General features: G+C 42.5%; 6 non-coding genes across 6 annotated transcripts; 2 read left to right on the top strand and 4 right to left on the bottom strand.

Annotated features, from left to right (window-relative positions):
• Positions 1–232: 232 nt before the first annotated feature.
• On the bottom strand, positions 233–349 carry LOC138232957 (U5 spliceosomal RNA). Its single transcript, XR_011187397.1, has one exon. It is a non-coding gene; the product is annotated as a U5 spliceosomal RNA (small nuclear RNA).
• A 391-nt stretch (positions 350–740) lies between these two features.
• On the bottom strand, positions 741–857 carry LOC138232921 (U5 spliceosomal RNA). The gene has a single exon (XR_011187363.1). It is a non-coding gene; the product is annotated as a U5 spliceosomal RNA (small nuclear RNA).
• Positions 858–1,248: 391 nt separating this feature from the next.
• Positions 1,249–1,365, bottom strand: LOC138232944 (U5 spliceosomal RNA). The gene has a single exon (XR_011187385.1). It is a non-coding gene; the product is annotated as a U5 spliceosomal RNA (small nuclear RNA).
• An 8,836-nt stretch (positions 1,366–10,201) lies between these two features.
• On the top strand, positions 10,202–10,283 carry trnas-gcu (transfer RNA serine (anticodon GCU)). The gene has a single exon. It is a non-coding gene; the product is annotated as a tRNA-Ser (tRNA).
• A 2,414-nt stretch (positions 10,284–12,697) lies between these two features.
• On the top strand, positions 12,698–12,779 carry trnas-cga (transfer RNA serine (anticodon CGA)). Its single transcript has one exon. It is a non-coding gene; the product is annotated as a tRNA-Ser (tRNA).
• Positions 12,780–20,893: 8,114 nt separating this feature from the next.
• On the bottom strand, positions 20,894–20,966 carry trnaq-uug (transfer RNA glutamine (anticodon UUG)). The gene has a single exon. It is a non-coding gene; the product is annotated as a tRNA-Gln (tRNA).
• Positions 20,967–21,364: the final 398 nt, after the last annotated feature.

Genomic DNA, 21,364 nt, shown 5'->3' with positions numbered 1-21,364 from the left:
GATAACTCGGAAAACACCCGGCCACACTGTGCCGGAAACGACGCACTCTGGGAAGCCGCTATGCAAAGCGAGGTCCCAAGATCCCCTGCGGCCGGACACTTCCCGCCCCCCAAAGAAAAGAGCGCCAATCAGACGGCCGGAGACCGAGGACTCGCGGAGCAGACGGCCACAATCGCCATAACAAGACCGATTGCGAGCGTTTTTGTTTTCTCTCTTTGACCAGCCCAGCTGCGCCCCACCCGAAAGCAAAGAAGCACAAATATTGCATGGAACTCATTCATGCTTCTCTCCGCCGGAATCTTTAGTAAAAGGCGAAAGATTTGTACGAAATGAAGAGAAACCAGAGTGCGTGGCTGCACAGCTGCAGGAGCCCAGTCCGCCTTCAAAGCCTCTGCGCTGCCGGTCGTGGTTTGCAATGCACCTGGCCTTACAAACGAGCCAGTGGGGCCCGTTCAGCTCCGGGCTCATCGCCTGCGGCTCACGGCTTGCGAGCGTGCCCAATCCGTGCGATAACTCGGAAAACACCCGGCCACACTGTGCCGGAAACGACGCACTCTGGGAAGCCGCTATGCAAAGCGAGGTCCCAAGATCCCCTGCGGCCGGACACTTCCCACCCCCCAAAGAAAAGAGCGCCAATCAGACGGCCGGAGACCGAGGACTCGCGGAGCAGACTGCCACAATCGCCATAACAAGACCGATTGCGAGCGTTTTTGTTTTCTCTCTTTGACCAGCCAGGCTGCGCCCCACCCGAAGGCAGGGAAGCACAAAAATTGCATGGAACTCATTCATGCTCCTCTCCACGGAAATCTTTAGCAAAAGGCGAAAGATTTGTACGAGATGAAGAGAAACCAGAGTGCGTGGCTGCACAGCTGCAGGAGCCCAGGCCGCCTTCAAAGCCTCTGCGCTGCCGGTCATGGTTGGCAATACACCTGGCCTTACAAACGAGCCAGTGGGGCCCGTTCAGCTCCGGGCTCATCGCCTGCGGCTCTCAGCTTGCGGCCGTGCCCAATCTGTGCGATAAGTCGGAAAACACCCAGCCACACTGTGCCGGAAACGACGCACTCTGGGAAGCCGCTATGCAAAGCGAGGTCCCAAGATCCCCTGCGGCCGGACACTTCCCGCCCCCCAAAGAAAAGAGCGCCAATCAGACAGCCGGAGACCGAGGACTCGCGGAGCAGACGGCCACAATTGCCATAACAAGAGTGATTGCGAACGTTTTTGTTTTCTCTCTTTGACCAGCCAGGCTGCGCCCCACCCGAAGGCAGGGAAGCACAAAAATTGCATGGAACTTATTCATGCTCCTCTCCACGGAAATCTTTAATAAAAGGCGAAAGATTTGTACGAGATGAAGAGAAACCAGAGTGCGTGGCTGCACAGCTGCAGGAGCCCAGACCGCCTTCAAAGCCTCTGCGCTGCCGGTCGTGGTTGGCAATGCACCTGGCCTTACAAACTAGCCAGTGGGGCCCGTTCAGCCCCGGGCTCATCGCCTGCGGCTCTCGGCTTGTGGGCGTGCCCAATCCGTGCGATAACTCGGAAAACACCCGGCCACACTGTGTCGGAAACAACGCACTGTAAGGCACCTTGAAGCGTGCACCCCCAACATTCTTCTTTGCACATCTGTGAAAGGTAAACTCTTGAGCAAACTCTGAACCAGCTCTAAGGAAACTAATCCGATTAGACGTTACTTTGACTCATCCTTTAAGGGACCCTTGATAATTGGAGAAATCAATGATTTCGAATGAATTCTGTATGCGTCAAAAGACAGCTATACACAGAAAACATGCAGGACACTGCTCATGATGTTTCCCGAGCCGAAACACAGTGCGTTTTTCCAAGCCATCTGACAAAGCCCGCCCACTGAAAACTGCAGCAGATCGTGTAAAGACGTTCAACTTTGTAACTACTGCACGCACAGGAAGCAGAATAAATTCCTCTTTTCAAACTGTCAAAGGTTTGCTTTGCGAACGCTGCAGGACATCGCAAAATCTCTTTTGAACGGGGACAAACGATTTCTTATGGGGCGCAGTAAGTACAGACGTTTAAAAAGCTCCACTCATGCCGACGATGCAGCATGAAGAAGCGCAACCTAACGTTTGACAGACAAAAGCCGGGCGCCGCTACGAGCAATATGAAATCAAACTGACAGCACACGGCGTTTCGCGCTGACTCAAAAGTGATCTCGACAGACGCTGTTCTCTGCATAACACTGAAAGAGCTAAAGAGCGTTTCTGTTGAGACGTAACCCAGTGGGCAAAAGACGTATAATATACGTCTATTAAACGCATACCTTAGACGTCTAAATGTGGTCTGCAATTCGTCTAGAATGAAATTCTAATATACGTCTATTGTTATACGTCAATTATACGTCTATGATTAGATGTTCATTATACGTAAATGGTTGGAGTTCTATTATACGGATAAATTTAGAGGACTATTATACATATATGGTAGGAGTTCCGGATAACTTTAGAGGACTATTCTACGTATATGGTTGGAGGTCTATTATACGGATAACTTTAGAGGTCTATTATACGTATATGGGTAGAGGTCTATTATACGGATAACTTTAGAGGTCTATTATATGTATATGGTTAGAGGTCTATTATACGGATAACTTTAGAGGTCTATTATACGTATATGGGTAGAGGTCTATTATACATCAAAGTTAGGTTTTACAGGTGTAGAAACTAGTAAATCAACCCAATGATTTGGTTTAGAAATTTATTCTGAAAATACACATTCACACCTGAAAAATATGTATTTCAAATTATACATTGTATACAATCAATCAACAATCAACATATGGGCAATAATCATAAAAAACACAACTAGTCTTAAACTTCAGCTACAAATTCTGGTAATATGGCAATATACAGTATAGTAACGGCAAACACAAACTAATTACATTAACACACTAACTCAAAACCACATTTTGATTCAAATATACATTTTAAAATGTACAACTTCTATATTTCCAAGAAAAAAAATATTACAATGGAAGTTAAGACGATTTTTGTCCACTATTTGCAAACCCTGTGTAATTGTCCTAACAGTTAGAACCAAAAACCTAGTATTTTCAGTGTCCAGATCTCCTGGCCCCCTGCCTTGCATATGCATTCTTCAAGTAACACATTGCGTGCTCCTTTATTTCTTTTTCTGCTGATTTAGGGCGGGACTTCAGCACCGCAGCTAGGAGAAAATTATATAATATTACTTCCCAAATTAATGATGATTAATATCTTCTTTAGTATAATCTAAAAAATGAACGGTTTACTAAGCTCAAAGCTGAAATAAATGTATAAAATTTGGCTTGCATCATAGAAGTTGAGCAATAAAGTCTGTCCTAATTAAAGAGTACCCAAAGTTTGAAAGTACAACATAGAATAAGAATAGAGAAACGGCAAAACGATTTAGTGTCATCTTCCCCATTCACACCATTCCCCATTTCGAATGAATTCTGTATGCGTTAAAAGACAGCTATACACAGAAAACATGCAGGACACTGCTCACGATGTTTGCCGAGCCGAAACACAGTGCGTTTTTCCAAGCCATTTGACAACGCCCGCCCACTGAAAACTGCAGCAGATCGTGTAAAGACGTTCAACTTTGTAACTACTGCACGCACAGGAAGCAGAATAAATTCCTCTTTTCAAACTGTCAAAGGTTTGCTTTGCGAACGCTGCAGGACATCGCACAACCTCTTTTGAACGGGGACAAACGATTTCTTATGGGGCGCAGTAAGTACAGACGTTTAAAAAGCTCCACTATTTTTATGTGCCATTTTTTGCTTATTCACTTACTATTTTAATCAAAATAATATTAAGAAAGATCTGTATGTATTCAGATAGTATTATTATTGTTCATACTTACTCGTCAAAAGAGGATTGCTGAGATATTTGCGGATATACTTCTACGTTTGAAAAACGTGTCCAAAATGGTGACCAACGAATACTAGCAATGCATTGTGGTATATAACCGGAAAATATGCTGGGTTCGATATTTTCTCAACGTATGCGTTTATTAATGTTGTCGATATTATGGTTGAAATTTAACATTGATAATACATCGCGGCTATGTGCCCCCTGCTATGAGCTGATGTGCAATTTTAACGCATGCAGTTAGTAAGGATCGGTCACTGTTGTATGGTATTATATACAGTATAATGACATTATGGAATAGGATGGGGACAGGCCTGGCATCACGGGGGGAGGGAGGAATGTCGCCCCTTCAGTTTTGGGCAAAAAGATGTACCTAACTTACCTAGGAGTATACGGCACTCTGCACAGTGTACGAAGTAATTTTCGCAGTAATTAATTTATTATATTTACTATATTTATTATACACGTGTAAATTAATTACTGCGAAAATAATTTACTTCGTACACTGTGCAGAGTGCCGTATACTCCTAGTTGCGGCACACACGATACATACAGTAAAAAGCCTCAGGCACTGTGTTAGATGTGTTTTCGACGTTATATATGCGTTTATTAATGTCGTCGATTTTACGGTTGCAATTCGACGTTGATTATACGTCGAGGCGACGTATATATACGTATAGCCGTATTTTCGCCGTGAATATACGTATATTCGACGAATCAGTGCCCACTGGGTAAACTCTTCAGCAAACTCTGAACCAGCTCTAAGGAAACTAATCCGATTAGACGTTACTTTGACTCATCTTTTTACGCTAGGGTTAGGGTTAGCATTCCCACGCTACTTAGACACTTTGTTTACGCTCAGTGCTTGATTTTGGGAACTTCAGGACGAGTGGGAATTTTCTCCTATCTGTCAATTCTGTTTTGTTTTGGAGACTCTTGGCTGCCTATGTTGTACAGTGCAGCGTGAAGGAAACATTTTCCAAAACTGTCAGCTCAAAAGTTGTAAGAAAACCTCTCCAGCTGCTTTAACTCTCTTCATTTTTGTCATTTAATGTGACACTCGATGTATAACTGGAGCCTCACATATGCAAATGGTGAGGCTCCAGTTCGACACCCAGTTCAATACCACTTTACAGTAAATGACAAAAGCATGGCAGACTGTGCCGGACCGGCAGATTACTTCCGCTTATTTTTACCACATTAAACAATGGAAATCCAACCACTTGCATTTGTGACACTTGATTTTGGCTGCACCTAAGACACTCTTAAATCTTCAAACACATTTCTCTTCTCCCGCAACACTCTTGTCTGTCGGCGCTATGTGGCAGCGTTGCATGACAACCCATCTCACCACGGAAAGGAACCTAACAGCTTTGGTAAGAGAGGAGAAAAGGACCTGGCCCGTACGCGGCTCAAACCCGCAACCTTGGCGTTACTAGCACCACCATCTAACCAACTGAGCTAACCGACCTCACAACAGTGGTCCTCTCTGTGCTGCAAAAAATCAAGCTCAGGGAATTTATTTTGTCCTTTGAATAGAAAGCCGTGTAATTCAGTGTACGGGCTTTCTCGTGCAGTTTCATAGTTCTTGTAACCCAAATCCTACACTGGCCTGAAGTGCCCCCCCATTTCACAGCATTTTTCAGCTGATTTAAAATGTACCTAAAGGAGAAGCATTATTGAAGACCATCAATTACCAAGAGCTTTTGTCAAAGGTTTTGGTGGTCATTTTTAATGACCACAGAGCACTATGACCTCGGTTTTACATCTCATCCAAAAGACAGCGCCCTTTTTCCAACACAGCTTCTCCGTCACTATATTGGGACATTGGGACCCGTACAGACCTCAGAGTGAGCGCCCATTAACACCACTTCCAGCTGGAAGCTTTGTTTTTCCCTGTAGCTCACCCTCATCCTGGTACTGACCTGGCTCACACCTGCTTAGCTTCAGTGGGTTTTCAGTTGCGAGTTGCAAAAGTTGGGATACAAGTGTAGCGGCAATGCTTGTTAATAAGACAGAATTAAGCGTTGGTATGCTGTCCTAAATGAAGCCCCATCTCACCCCCCATCTCTGTGGTGCAGCCACAGAGAAAGTATTCATGCAGACTGATTTAAGTTGTTTTCTTTTGATAGGGAACAGCTCCCAGACAGGGATGCACTTAGCTAAGCCTGGCTATCATGATCAATGGTCATCCATTGGCGCCTATCTGTCTAGGGAGTGCTGAATGGACATCTGGACTGCATTCTTAAGTGTCAAGAGTAAGTGACTTATATCTCACCTTGACCAACCAATCAGGGACTGGCAGGGCGTGGTAATACCACGTGGGTCTCCAATGCCCGCCAAACTCTCAACCAATCAGCACACATCTGTGTCTTGGTCAAAAAGGGAGCGCAAGCTCAGATCGGGGCTCTCCTTGGCCATTTTCGCGCATCCTCAGAGACAATCACGTGACAACTGCTGTTGTCTGCATAGGGACTTGGACTTTGTTCTAAGCGCGAGGCCAAGCATCCCGTACGTACTCAGAATTCTACTAACGTGAATGCTCCGTTTGATCAACGGCAGCCTACAGTTGGACCCTCGTCAACAACCTGAATAGCTTATTCAGAAGCAGCGCTGGACCGGGAACGAACCAGTTTCTTCCCAGGCAAAAGAGTGACTTGTGAGGACTCGCGGTCACACTCTGTGCATAGAGACTTTCTACTAGCCAGCCGGACTGCTGGTAGATCCCCTCGGAGCAACGACTGCCCTGCGCGCCGCAGTCAGATTCCTCCGCCCGTCCTACTCCGAGCTGCACCTTGACTGGTTGGCTGGTAGCCAGAGGACGCCGACACAACGCCCATTGGACAACCGCTGGAACAGAGGCTGCAACAGAGCTTGTCAGCTGGTTTGGTGTTCGTGCCGGGAAATTCCAAATCCATACACAGTGGATAAGTTAACCCCATGTTCTACATTGCGTCTCGAGAATTCAATTGTACCTCAACACAAGTTGTTATCAATTTAATTCATGAGTAATGTATTTACTTCCGAGTTTAGAGTAACAATGGGTAATAACACTGATTAGCGATTTGGTAACCGAACGATATATATTGACATATATTCTCTGTTGTGTATCTCTTTGTGTTTGCATCTCTTCGAGATTATATATCTTGTATATTGATAACCCTCACAGTAAGGTCTGCCGCTCGTATCCAGGCAGACTAGTATATGTTTGGTGCACAATTTATATTAATAAATGTATCTCGTGTATTGAACCCGTGTGTGTGCGTTGTTAGTTGTTCTGGCGATTGATTTTCTAAAAGCCCCAACGAACAACCTCGTGATTACTGCTACAATTAATAAGTGTCTCAGTAAACCCATCAAACCACTACATTTAATGGCGTCCCTGGGTGGGCGAGTTTAGAATGAAATGAGACTCAATCGCACAGAATAACTGATGTTGCTGTGAGTTCAAGTTCAGCACAGCACCGTGACTTTTATACGCGAATACCGGGTGTGCTGATAACTGCGTAAAGAAATCCCCCTGTTTTCTAGCGTTTAGTGTAACGTGTGCTGATTGGAAATCCATCTGCTCGGGTGTTTAGATTCCATACTGTATTTTGGTAAAAGGAAAAAAAGTAATACTCTTAAAGTTTCTCTGACGTAATGACAATGGCTGCTAAAATGTCTGAAGTGGAGTCGCTTATAAGTACTATTTCTAGCGACGACAATCCTGGTTACTGGAGCGGTATCGAAAAGTTGAACTTTGATGATATTGAGAAGCTGCAAGTAGATTTAGTAGCTAAGGTAGCGAACCAGCTTAACACAGGAGGGTCTGTGAACGCAGTTCAGGTCCTATCTAGTTTCGCCTTAAATCTAGCTAAACAGCTGGAACTGTCTTTGTCCGAGCTGACAAAGTTTCAAACGCTTCAGGGAAAGCTAGAAAGATATAAGGCGGAGCGAGTTGAGTTGTTGGATATAATCAGAGAAAAGAGAGTGAAAAGTGAGGAAAGTGAAGACAGACTCAGGGAAGTTTTAGGTAAATTAGATGACCTGTCTGCTAGAGAAACTGCGGCTGAGGTAGCTAGGAGAGACCTAGAAGCGAGCTTGAAAGAAAAAGAAAAAGAAATTGAGAGTTTAAATGAGCTCAGCCAGGAAAGGCAAAAGGAGTTAGATGCTGCCGTACTGGAAGCAAAACAGGCTAGATCCCACTTACATGCCAGCCCACCTAGCAGCCCGGAGCGCTCACCCAGGAGGTTTCTCCCGGCCAGGGTCTGTGGTCGGATCGGCATGGGGGAGATCGCCGAGTCCTGCGCGAGACGCAAGGGCGATTCAATTCAGGCATAGACCCCCTGCTCCTGATCACGGCCGTCTCCCTGCCCACGGAGAAACTGTAAAAATTAACCTCCACTCCCTGAGGCAGTTAGCCAAAGATGTAGAAAGGTTTGACCCGACAGTGTCAGGGAATAATGTGGAGACCTACATTGATGAGCTGAGATATACTTTGCAGTTTATGCCCGAAGCGTCCGAACAGGAAAAGGCTATGTTAGTAAGGAAAACTACCAGCCGAGCGGTCCACGAGTGGATGTCTAGACAAGGACCTGAGGTCTGTAATAGCTTTGAGGAGCTGTGTCAGGCAATGATCGGAGAATTTTCGGCTTTTATAGATCCCATATCTGCCGTGGCCACAGCGCACCATATTAAGCACGAAAAAGCTGAAGCCCCTCGCGACTATTACCCCTATTATATAATATTTTACTATTATATAACTTGTAAAATATTACCCCCGGTCCATTCTCTTCCAAAAGTGAGAAACACCTGTTTTCTACATTTTGTCTGTTTTAAAACCATATCTCTTTAAACCAAACCAAGAGTTTGTCTTTTGCACTGATATTCTGATTCATTTCAATTTCAAAGAAAAAAAAAACATTATCTTCCAAAGCATCATAAAATTGTCTATTCTTCCAGACTCTACTTCTCTCTTGTAGTAGTACAGCAGACCTTTCCAGGTGAGCAGATCACAGAGTCCGAAATATGCTTCCTCCATCAAGCAAAGTACCTGAACATGACTCGGTCTTCATAAAAGCGCCCCTGTAATAAAGAAATTAAATCCAAAATCAAGAGGGCAGTTGCCTACTGAAGTTCAAGAAGTCATCAATTTTAACCTAGCAACACATTAAAGGCTGCATCTATACAAGTACGATTCTAGAAATGCTCACCAGATTACGTTTTAAGAAAGAACTGCGCCTCAGGTTCCGCCGAGATCTTAACTCGGATGGCAGGATTCAGAGTCCGGAGTGCGGACTGATGGCGCACGGAGGGTCCACATACTGTGGATCCCTCAGTTTTCTTCCGCGTGTTTAAACCGCCAGCGTGTGGCTCTCCTGTCCCCGTGACCTCATTGCTCTGCTCTCGCCTCTGTGCAGCCGAGCCCGACTCATGGTAAAGTGGAAAAAAATATGCCCTCAACGTGGGATTTACTCTGGATCGAGGATAGATGTCACCTTTTTATCGTTGAACAGGATGTATGTGATGTGGCGACTAGGTTCAATTTTGTATCCTTTTAAAAGATTAAGGACTGGGGTGAGCGGGATTTATCACCCTTTCAGCTAAGAACCCGACGTGAGCACCGTTTAAGCTGCATAGACTCGGTCGTTTAACTCTTCTCCATTAGCAGGGTTAAGGTTAAAGAAAAAAAACATTGCTGACTTCTTTTTTTTTTGCCAGCCGCGAGCGCTGATTAGCAAGGTTTGTATTTCATGTTTTGCAAGTTGCATCCATTTTAAGAAAAACAAGTCGTTCAAGACAGGAAATGAATACTTGCATTTAATTAAGTCTAGGCGTATGCGGTTGTCCATAATGACCAGTTCTGTTCGAGAACACAGCACAAAAAAAGGCACCGCTGGGATTCGGACCCAGGATTTCTTGTTTACTAGACAGGCGCTTTAACCAACTAAGCCACGGCGCCCCGGGAGTACTGTTTTTTTGCAGCCACTTGGACACACCACTCAGACACATCTGCATTCGGTGTGTGCTCCGCCTGCTCGCTGAGCAAGTTGCCACCTTTACATACAATAGCAACATCGACACCAAGAGAAAGGATGACAAATGGCTTTTATCTGGAACTTTTCATGTCCAAGGAGCTCAATGTGCTTTCTGTGTACAACAGGGCCACTGAACTCCACACTGGCCACTGAACCACAGCAGTGGCTTGCTGGCTTGACATCTCCCAAGGAAAATGTTGAAATCGCATGTGGAACAGGAAAAGGACCCTCGAGTACGAGGGAAAAAAAAGAAAAAGATCATCTGGAGCGTGCCAACCCGTGTCTGGACAGCCCAGTTTCATTGACGAGGTGGCCGAGTGGTTAAGGCGATGGACTGCTAATCCATTGTGCTCTGCACGCATGGGTTCGAATCCCATCCTCGGCGCTCTCTATGTCTGACACGTGTGCCTGTTAGATGTTGGCCCTCCTTCTGTTTGCTCCAGTACTAGAGCTGTACATTTTCTAGCGGTGGCTGAACATGGTATAGTAGGCTAACGTCGGTATCGAGCAGTGGCAGTAACAGTATTTACGTGCCGCTGCTGCCAAGTGGCTCTGGGTTGAGACCGCATTTTCACTTACTTGCAGCACAAATGGAGAAAGCGATTTTTGACAGTCTCTCGAGAGACTGCGCTAGGTGTTTAGGGATAGACTTTGTCAGTTCCCCCTGGGATGATGGCCTCTCAAATAGTTTGTGATTCCTCTAGACGTTTATACAGTAGAAGCCTGCTTCGTGGCTTAAATCCAAGCTAAGGAAACGAGTTAGAGGTCTGATGCAGAACTGCACTGTATGTGTGAGGAAAGCTGCCCCCTTCTGTTCCATGTCGACTGAACAGAGGACTGTAAAGGATACGACCAAGAAACTTTAGGATGCTGGTTGGAATCCAGCTCCAAAGAAGCCCCTTTGGGTGTTATGTCATGAAAAAGTAAGAACAGAGAATCTCCCTTTGATCAAAAGCGCAACAGAACTGTTTTCCGTGGAGCAGGTTTCAGACCCGTAGACCTGTTTTATTTGTATGGCGTTCGTAAGCGCGCAAAACAAGGACAATTCCTGCGTCTAACACGAATGTAAATGCTTTTGAAAGTGCAGTGTGGTGCAGCTTGTAAAATCCTTGTCCACATTTGTGGTTTGTTGATGTTTTTTTTCTGTCTGCCAAAGTTGCATTTTGACATCCGGACGGTGAGACTTTATCATTTGAACGTGAAGCCAGCCTTAAACCCTCTGAGGCGTGTCTGTCTGCCGGCATGTATCTTGTGAAAGGTATTTTTTTTTTAACGGAGAGCGACTTTAAAAAGGTTTCCGCAGACACCTCGCACTCCGGAGGAGGAATGCGGCGGCGGCGAGCTCACTGTAGTTGTGGCCGAGTAGTTAAGGCGATGGACTTGAAATCCATTGAGGACTCCCCGCTCAGGTTCGAATCCTGCTGACTACGGCGTCTGCTGCACGTCGCCTTGTGCCTGTGTGGCAAAGGCGAAGTGCCGCTTCTCCTTTCCTGGTACTATAAAAATGCTACATCGCTTGGTCCTGCTTCCATGGAAAGCAGTTCTTCAGGTAATTCTACTCTCTTACCAAAGCTGTTAGGTTCCTTTCCGTGGTGAGATGGGTTGTCATGCAACGCTTCCACATAGTGCCGACAGACAAGTGTGTTGCGGGAGAAGAGAAAAGTGTTAGAAGATTTAAGAGTTTCTTAGGTGGAGCCAAAATCAAGTGTCACAAATGCAAGTGGGAAGTCAAAATAAGCGGAAGTTATCTGCTGGTCCGGCACAGTTTGCCATGCTTTTGTCATATACTGTAAAGTGGTGTCGAACTGGGTGTCGAACTGGAGCCGCACCATTTGCATATGTGAGGCTCCAGTTATACATCGAGTGTCACATTAAATGACAAAAATGAAGAGAGTTGTAGCAGCTGGAGAGGTTTTCTTACAACTCTTGAGCTGACACAGTTTTGGAAAATGTTTCCTTCACGCTGCACTGTACAACATAGGCAGCCAAGAGTCTCCAAAACAAAACAGAATGGACAGATAGGAGAAAATTCCCACTCGTCCTGAAGTTCCCAAAATCCAGCACTGAGCGTAAACAAAGTGTCTAAGTAGCGTGGTAATGCTAACCCTAACCCTAGCTGGAGTTTGAGCAATCCAGCACTGAGCGTAAAAAGATGAGTCAAAGTTACGTCTAATCGGATTAGTTTCCTTAGAGCTGGTTCAGAGTTTGCTCAAGAGTTTACCTTTCACAGATGCGCAAAGAAGAATGTTGGGGGTGCACGCTTCAAGGCGCCTTACAGCTGTAGGGAGTGATTCGAGACGATTCGTGGCGTGTGCTCGTTCCCATGTACCGTACGACCCGGGGTGCAGTGCTAGGATGACGTACAATACCACTTGGGCACGTAACGGCGTTATGTGCAGGGTTTTCGTTTGTTCGTTTTGTTTTGCTCTGCTTTGCTTTGTTTTGCTTTCCATCGCGTTGGTAAGAGCGTAAATAAAAATGCGATTCCTGCGTCTACCACTAATGTAAGAGCTATTTCAAGTGCGACGTGGTGCGGCTTTTCAAATGCTTGTGGGCATTTCTCTGTTGTTGATTCTTTTTTTGTGTGTAACAAAGTGGCATTTTCATGTCCGGACGGGGAGACTTTATCATTCCGACATGAAGCCAGCCTTAAACCCTCTGAGGCGTGTCTGTCTGCCGGCACGTATTTTGTCAAAGGTATTATTTTTTTTTAACGGAGAGCGACTTTGAAAAGGTTTCCAAAGCCACGTCGCACTCCGTGTTAGATTAAAGGAGGAATGCGGCGATGGTGAACTCGCTGTAGTCGTGGCCGAGTGGTTAAGGCGATGGACTCGAAATCCGTTGGGGACTCCCCATGCAGGTTCAAATCTTGCCGACTACGGCGTCTGCCGCACGTCTCCTTGTGCCTGCGCGGCAAAGGTGAAGTGCCGCTTCTCCTTCCCTGGTACTATAAAAACACTAAATAGCTTGGCCCCGCTGCCATGGAAATGAGTTCTTCAGATAACCACACATCTTGCGTTCGCACCTCTGGTGTTCTACTTATGCCTTTGAAAACCTAATGAATAAAACTGAAAGAACCGACACAATATGTAGGTGCTCGTAAAGCATGCATTAAAGAACTGTTAACAGCAAGGGTTTCAGTGGGTTAACTGAGGAGAAGGCGTGATCGCTAATTGTTGACTTTTTATTTGGTGTTAGAAACACTCTTACTGTGCATGACGTGCAACAAATTTAGCCACAGAAATTGCATCACGCTTTCATGTATGCTATTGCAGACACCAACGTTGCCTAGATAGAAAACCGAAATAGCCGTGGGTTTGCTTGCTGGTCTGAAGGATCTCTCTTCGAATCTCTATCATTTGTCAATGGAAGTAAAAGGTGCTGCAATCTGATACGTTCAGAATCAAACCCGCAGCTGTTGTTCGACTTTATTTCTTGACTAATTACAACTGAGTGTCGCATGAGCAGTTACGTAAACTTGTCTGATATATTTGAACACAAATGCCGTTCTTCAATTAAAACTAACAGTACATTGTCAGGGACATTCAGTTCTATACAAACAAGAGACAGACAAGAGAACATTTAGTATATAATAGACAGAAAGAGGTTCGAATCCTGCCGACTACGTTGTCCACCTCCTGTCGTTGTGTTTCGGCGCAAGCAAAGAAGCGCGCCTGTTCGGTGTTCCTGGTGGTTTTAAAATGCCAAATTGCTTGTACCCGCTCCCTTGCAAATAAGTTCTTCAGCGTCCGCGAATGGCATTTTACAGCTGGAAGCAGATGTCGACGCTTTTTGCACAGAGCACCAAAAAAGCGTCTTTTTTGAAGGCCCGGGTTCTGAGCGTTGGTGGTTCAGTGGTAGAATTCTCGCCTGCCACGCGGGAGGCTCGGCTTTGATTCCCGGCCAATGCAGTGGCTTTTGCAGCGAGCTGCTCCATCACTTGCATCCCCTTGCAACTCGCAACTGAAAACCCACTGAAGCTAAGCAGGTGTGAGCTAGGTCAGTACCCGGATGAGGGTGAGCTACAGGGAAAAACAAAGCTTCCAGCTGGAAGCGGTGTTAATGGTGCCGGCGGTGGGGCGCTCACCCTGAGGTCTGTGCGGGTCCCAATGCCCCAGCATAGTGACGGAGACACTGTGTTGTAAAAGGGCGCTGTCTTTTGGATGAGATGTAAAACCGAGGTCACAGCGCTCTGTGGTCATTAAAAATGACCACCAAAACCTTTGACAAAAGCTCTTGGTAATTGATCGTCTTCAATAATGCTTCTCCTTTAGGTACATTTTAAATCAGCTGAAAAATTCTGTGAAATGGGGGGCACTTCAGGCCAGTGTAGGATTTGGGTTACAAGAACCATGAAACTGCATGAGAAAGCCCGTACACTGAATTACACGGCTTTCTATTCAAAGGAGGGCAAAAGAAATTCCCTGAGTTCGATTTTTTGCAGCACAGAGAGAGCCACTGTCGTGAGGCCGGTTAGCTCAGTTGGTTAGAGCATGGTGCTAATAACGCCAAAGTCACGGGTTCGTGCCCCTTACTGGCCAGGTCCTTTTCTCCTCTCTTACCAAAGCTGTTAGGTTCCTTTCCGTGGTGAGAGGGGTTGTCATGCAACGCTGCCACATAGTGCCGACAGACAATTAAATGACAAAAATGAAGAGTTAAAGCAGCTGGAGAGGTTCTCTTACAACTTTTGAGCTGACACAGTTTTGGAAAATAATTCCTTCACGCTGCAGTGTACCATATAGGCAGCCAAGAGTCTCCAAAACAAAACAGAATTGACAGTCATATATGTCCATTAACCCCGGTTTTAAACGCAGCATCATGTCTGCCATCATAAGAATATGAGTCCAATATTTTAGAATATAGTCAGAATGACTTCTAACCTTAGCTGTGGTGTCTTTAATCCCTATTGCTCAATGCATGGTGTACGTACTGCATACATGTGTCTTGAGAATGAGGAATGGGCCCCTGAGACAGTCATTTGCCTGTTTCACAAATGATCGTATTTTACTAGAGATTCTGTTTGGGATTCAGATGTGCATTCGGACAGCAATCCCTTTCAAGAAATGATATGTTCTGGATGAGGTCAAAGGTGCTAGAACACTGTATTTAGGATGTGTTTGCAGTGATTGTGTGTCTCCTGCTTCAACGCAGTGATATATAGATGTGCTCCTGTAATTTATTGGTACATGCCCAGGGCAGTAAGTAGTCTGAGGATTTATTTCCAGACGGCATAGAGCAGTGAAGCACTTCTACTTAAATTATTACATTATACACAATTTGAGTTCATTTTAAAAAGTAAAAGGTAATGAAAGGAATGCATTTTCATAAGAAAGATAATACCGATATGCATGTGATAATCTTCCTTATATCATGTAGTGCGTCATTTGGACACTTTGTGGGCTTGAAATACAAAGAAAATCATGTTCTATGGTACAAGATAAATACAAAACTTAATCATTTATTTTAATTAGATTTGTTTATAAAGCATAAGCAATCATTTATTACATTAATATATGTGAAAATGACATTTTAGCACCATAATATTACATACAGGTCTCTAGCTTCAACACAGTGATATATATATATATGCTCAGTGATTTATTGGTACATGCCCAGGGCAATAATCAGAATTAGTATTTATTTCCATACGGGCTACAGGTAATGTTGTGAAATACTTCAACACACTGGATCGCAGATTTAGACCCCCTGCACTCTTACTCCTTAAAAACCAAAGAAATGAAGATATGTAGCAATCACATTGTAACAGGGGTGACAGTGACTTAATGCTTATACTACTGGACTTCTGGTACCTTTAGGGTACGGTGTTCCCTGAAGGGCTCTCAAACCCCGCATTTCAGATGCCTAGCTGTATTGCTGATGTGTTGCACCTCAGAATCACTTTTAAACCTTACCTCTGGTATCTTTAATCCCTATTGCTCAACGCATGGTGAAAGTATTGCATAAATGTGTCTGAAAATGAGCAATGGGCACCTGAGAGACTCATTTGCCTGTTTCACAAATGATCATATTTGACTAGAGATTCTGTTTGGGATTCAGTTGTGCATTCTGACAGCAATCTCTTTCAAGAAATGATTTTACCTTATCGCGGCTTTGCCCTTCTTGCCTTTTTGGACAATATCTCCATCTTGTGGTCGTTGTTGGTAATGTCTAGACAATATCTCCATCTTGTGGTCGTTGTTGGTAATGTTTTCTTATGCCCTTTTTTTATTTCAATTCTCTATTAGATGATTCTAGAATCTCTACAATAGAGTTGAAAACATCAGTTTTATAGCAGACAATATGACATTATTTATAGTCCAATTAGAAATTTATTACCCTGTTTTTAACATAATAACAAATTAAAACTAAGTTTGGAACACCAGGGAACATAAAAAATGATTTTTAGGAAAACCATGAGGTTCTCTGTGTCCGATGCCTGCAAGGGGAGAAAGCTAGAATCCTTTGATTTTTCCAAATTTGAAAATAAACATCATATAACAACAGCTTTCATTCCTAGGAGTGAAAAACAACCATTTTTGAAGACATATTAGTTTCTAAAACACTACAATAAAGTTAAAAACATCCATTTTATATTACATTATTTTTTGTGAAATAATTAAATTGGCTTATTTCTCTCGCATTAAATTGGCTACAAATGCAAGAATTCAACCAGATATTCTTGTAAAATGTATAATGTTGCATTGCAGTTAGTTAATGTAGTTAGTCCATAGTCAGCAATCTAAACTTTATTGTTAAGCTTTAATGATTGATGTTGTACCAGTAACCTTTAGAAATACTATAGTACTTCACAAATGCTTTGTGTGTTTGGAAACCTTTTGAGTAAAAGCCTTATAAAAATAGGTTTAGTTTTTACAGGACATCACAAAGAAATAGGATGGTATAATTCTTATAATTGCTTAGTGATTGTATTTGGAAGATTATGCACTAAACAGACTTCAGGAATGCCAGTGGATCATTGTGCTATTTGGAATTATTCCAAAAATCAAGTGACCTCTTTGCTGTAGTATTTTTAGTATTATTTATTTAGTATTAATAAAGAATAGATTTATTAAAGTCGTGCGATGTGCAAGCGGGATATGTAAAATAATTTAAAATAAAGTTTTTTATTATTGTTATAGAGAAACATGATCAGATTTTCCCTGGTTCAGAAAAAAAACGATTAAAATCTGTAATCTTTCCACTTGTATGTCATCAGACATTAACGAGTACAACCCCCCTCTCTGCCGGAGTGCTGGCTGTGACGAATTAAACCAATTTCACAGGTGTTTTCAAAGTAGGAAGTACAGTGTTAACTAGTAGATGGCCTCCTCAATGAAATCGCTTCAACATGCTAATGCGTTGGTGTAACAGTCCGGGCGTGGCAAGCTTCCAATGTCAACTCGACTCGATTGGAAGACAATGAACGTATTTTAGCCCTAAATGAATTAATAGCAAACATGGTTTACATAAAAGACATTTTTCCAAGAAAGTTTATAATAATACAATCTATAGTTGAAATCTGAGCCTAAATATAAAGAAAAAAGCATTTTCAGAGAGCAATCACGCTGTGTTTATGTAGAAAAAGCGATTAGGTTTATGAGCAATCTAATTACCTATTCGCTTAAAACGCTATATAAAATAAAGTTTATTTAAAGATGAATGATAAGTGTCGCAGTTTTAATAATTTTCGTAGTAGGGCTTGGACAGATTCCAAGTGCATTTTTGCAATTTACGTTGCATTGTCCAATGTGATGTTGTAATACAGTTTAGAATACAGTAAGTCTAAACTGTATCAGCTTTATTTATGGGTTGCAATTTAGAAAAAGTCAAAAACCGCACTCAAAATCCAATTTAGAGCTTTCTGGCAAGAGGAGACACCCAAATTATAATGTAACATGCCACTGTTTGTGCATGAACAAAGTTATACTGCAATTTTCCTTAGATACGCGATTAAAAAAAATAATTTTTTTGAATCCCCGGCCAAACACATTCCATAAGAATCAGCGCTTTTATACAGTATATCGCCTTTAAACACGCGTTTACGATTTAAATCAAAACTCGATTCAAATCAATATAAATGTTTATTTTGTAACGCATAGGTGACTATTCATTGTTATTAAAAAGACGTAAATTCGATCATGTTGTGATATTTAGAAATATAAATTTGTTTTGATGCGAGTGAGGTTTTATTTAATCTCTGACCAAGGGAAATGTTTCATTTTTTCAAAGAAATGTTTGTTAAAAATTAAAGTCATAGTTCCATGAGATTCAACCACAGACCATGTGACATAGGAGTCAGGAACCTAACCCACAGCACCACCAGCGCAGTCACATGCTGAGGGCTGAAAAAGCACTACAGAAACATTATCGACTATAAAATAATGTAATTAGGCACAGAAGAAGTTTACAGCACAGTACAATAATAAATGCTGACCATGACTTTAGAAGCATAAATTACCTTACACTCAATTTAAACACAAGCTGTCTTTAGCCCTCTAAGCTGGTTCATACAGAAATGTAGAGAACCAGGCTCAGAACACACAGCTTCATTAGCGAATACATATGCAGAACAACTAGAGAAGATGTTTTACAGAGGATGGATTTTTAGAAACATCCCATCAGTGACATCACTGAAGTCAACTCCTAGGTAACTGTCGTGTGGATAGTTTCACAAGAATCAGACAAAGGTTTAAGCATCGCTTATTTTAGATAAAACTGCAAAAAAACAACAACAACCCATAATGTACTTCTTTGCGGCTCTGTTTGCCCAAATCATATATTCACAACGTGAAATTAGAAAATAGTATTACGTAACCAAAAACCGCAATATGGAAACAGGACCTGTGTAATTGTTGACAGATGATGTACTCGTAACATTTTTACAAGACGAACTACAACATTTAAAAAATGACTTGTATGTACTTGATATCTCTAATCAATCCACTGCACTGCATTAAAACAAAACAAAAACTAAAACGCCCTGGGCATACCGTTTCGCGCTTCTTATCAGTTGCTCAAAAGCAATTTGACCGTATGAAATGCATAATATAAACCTAGAAACATATACGTGAGGAGTATTTACGTAGTATCGGTGTCAAGACATACCTCTCAAATACTGTAAATCAAGTTAAAAATATCTCAAGACCGATTCTGGTCATAATGAAACCATGTTTCGTGTATGTTTTCTTTAAAGTACCGAGACCAGCCATATACTGTATGTTTATGTTCCAAAATTAATATCGTTTATGGCCTTCACACGCGTTGCATTACGCTCCTATTCTTTTTATGCTCAGGCACTAAGATTTCCCTTCAGTGGTAAAATTCCATATAAATATTCAATACTTAAACGGGCACAGTTAAGACATTAAATATACATATACATATACATATACAAACTGTATACAGTACAGTTTGCATACGGTAATATGTTTATGTTCCTAAATCAATCTCTTTTATGAGCATGTGAAAGGCATGGTGAATCGATTCTCAAAAATTACTGTACTTTGCATGATTGGAAAAAAATGCGTGATTGCGAAATGCTGTGGTGTTACTTTTACAAAGAAGGTCAGTGAAAAAAATAATGTGGACCAGGGCAATACTTTGAGTTTACAGCTTGTCCAAGGTCATTTATTATTAATACTATTAGTAATATCTTCATTAAAGACTTTGATGGCTACAGCTCAAACATGAGAAGTTGAGCTTTATTAGCTCCACCTTGCGGAAATTCCGGATACTATTATTTTGCTAGCGGTATTTACCGGTAACTCGCGGTATTTACCGGTAACTCGCGGTAGACTGCGTACAGCGTACCGGAAAATAATGCAGTATCGCCCGCACATTTTGAATGGCTGCATCTGTAGCAATCATATTGTAGCAGACACTCATTTGCCTGTTTCACAAATGATCATATTTTACTAGAGATTCTGTTTGGGATACGGATGTGCATTCTGACACCAATCTCTTACAAAAAATGATTTTACCTTATCGCGGCTTTGCCCTTCTTGCCTCTTTGGACAATATCTCCATCTTGTGGTCGTTGTTGGTAATGTCTAGACAATATCTCCATCTTGTGGTCGTTGTTGGTAATGTCTTCTTATAGATAGATACTTTATTGATCCCGTGAGGGAAATTGCAGTGCAACAGCAGCTTAACACACACAACACAGCCACAGTGTAACGAATTATATAATAATAGTACAATACTGTATATATACTGTATATATATATATGAAACAGAAATAGAAACAGAAACAGGAATCGCTTACTCACCTGGAGAATCTCTGTAGGAATATATAGCATTTATCAATGGAAATAAAAGCTGCTTTAATACAGTGCATGTTCAAACTCAAACCCTCAGCTGCTGTTCTTGTTTGTTTTGGGACGAATTGCAACTGAGCATCGCATGAGCCGTTACGTACCCTTATCTGTTTGGCAATTTCAAGGGAGGAGTTAGGTCAGAATGGGTAGGCTGCAAAACAACAAGTAAAGATTTATTCCAAGATGAAACGTTGTGGCGGTTTTCTTATCTTTTCAGCATGGACTAAACTTTTACGTGTTCCTTATATGCTATATATGTATATATTAGCACCAATGTCGTTCTTAAAAACTAACATGAAATTGTCAGGGACATTCAGCTATATACAAAGACGAGACAGACAAAGTAATAATTCTGTATTAACGTGGCCTACATATTGACGCAATGATCGAACTAACTGACATGTTCTGATTCAGATCCCCTGCAGTTCATGCCAATTAGAACAATAGCAATGCTGAGTCCTCCCCACCCTGCTGAGCACAAATTCAGCTGCTCTCCAGTTCTGTTCTGCATGTTTTTTCATTGCAATTGAGCTCGGAGCTGGAGATTATCTCCATACAGTTCTGTGTTAACTAGCCCGCACTTGCGTGCTAATTTACGGGTTGTGGCAGATGCTTTTCTATAGTTCATATACATGACGGCAACCTGTTACCGAGGAACCTGAGAGGTTTAAAAGCCTCACGAGCCAGGCAGGACTCGAACCTACAATCTTCTGATCCAAAGTCAGACGCGTTATCCATTACGCCACTGGCCCATAGAACATGCGCTTGCACTCCACCACAGAGAGCTCTACACTGCTACTAGTAGTACACCTCCCCATCTAAATTTTCACAGCAAGAAACTTGTGTTTCCTACTATTTTTATCAGGTTTAAAATATCATCTCCTTAAAACAGAAAAAGTGTTGATGTGTCGTGCTGAAATTCCGATTGATTTTGAATTCAAAGAAAAAACGTTTTCTTCCAAAACACCGTGAAATTGTCACATCTTGCAGACAATAGGTGTATTCCATGTTGAAAAGAGAAAAAAGAAAACAATGGAGCCTTTTACAGGTGTGAGGCTTCTTCAGGTGTGAGAAGACCTCACGGCCGAAACGTTGTGTTTCCTTTCTTCTCTTTTCAGCATGCAATAAACCTATTACTTGTTCCTTTGCA

This window comes from Lepisosteus oculatus, unplaced genomic scaffold (assembly GCF_040954835.1).
Source record: "Lepisosteus oculatus isolate fLepOcu1 unplaced genomic scaffold, fLepOcu1.hap2 HAP2_SCAFFOLD_64, whole genome shotgun sequence".
Lineage (NCBI taxonomy): Eukaryota > Metazoa > Chordata > Actinopteri > Semionotiformes > Lepisosteidae > Lepisosteus > Lepisosteus oculatus.
This window is presented reverse-complemented; position numbering and strand designations above follow the sequence as displayed.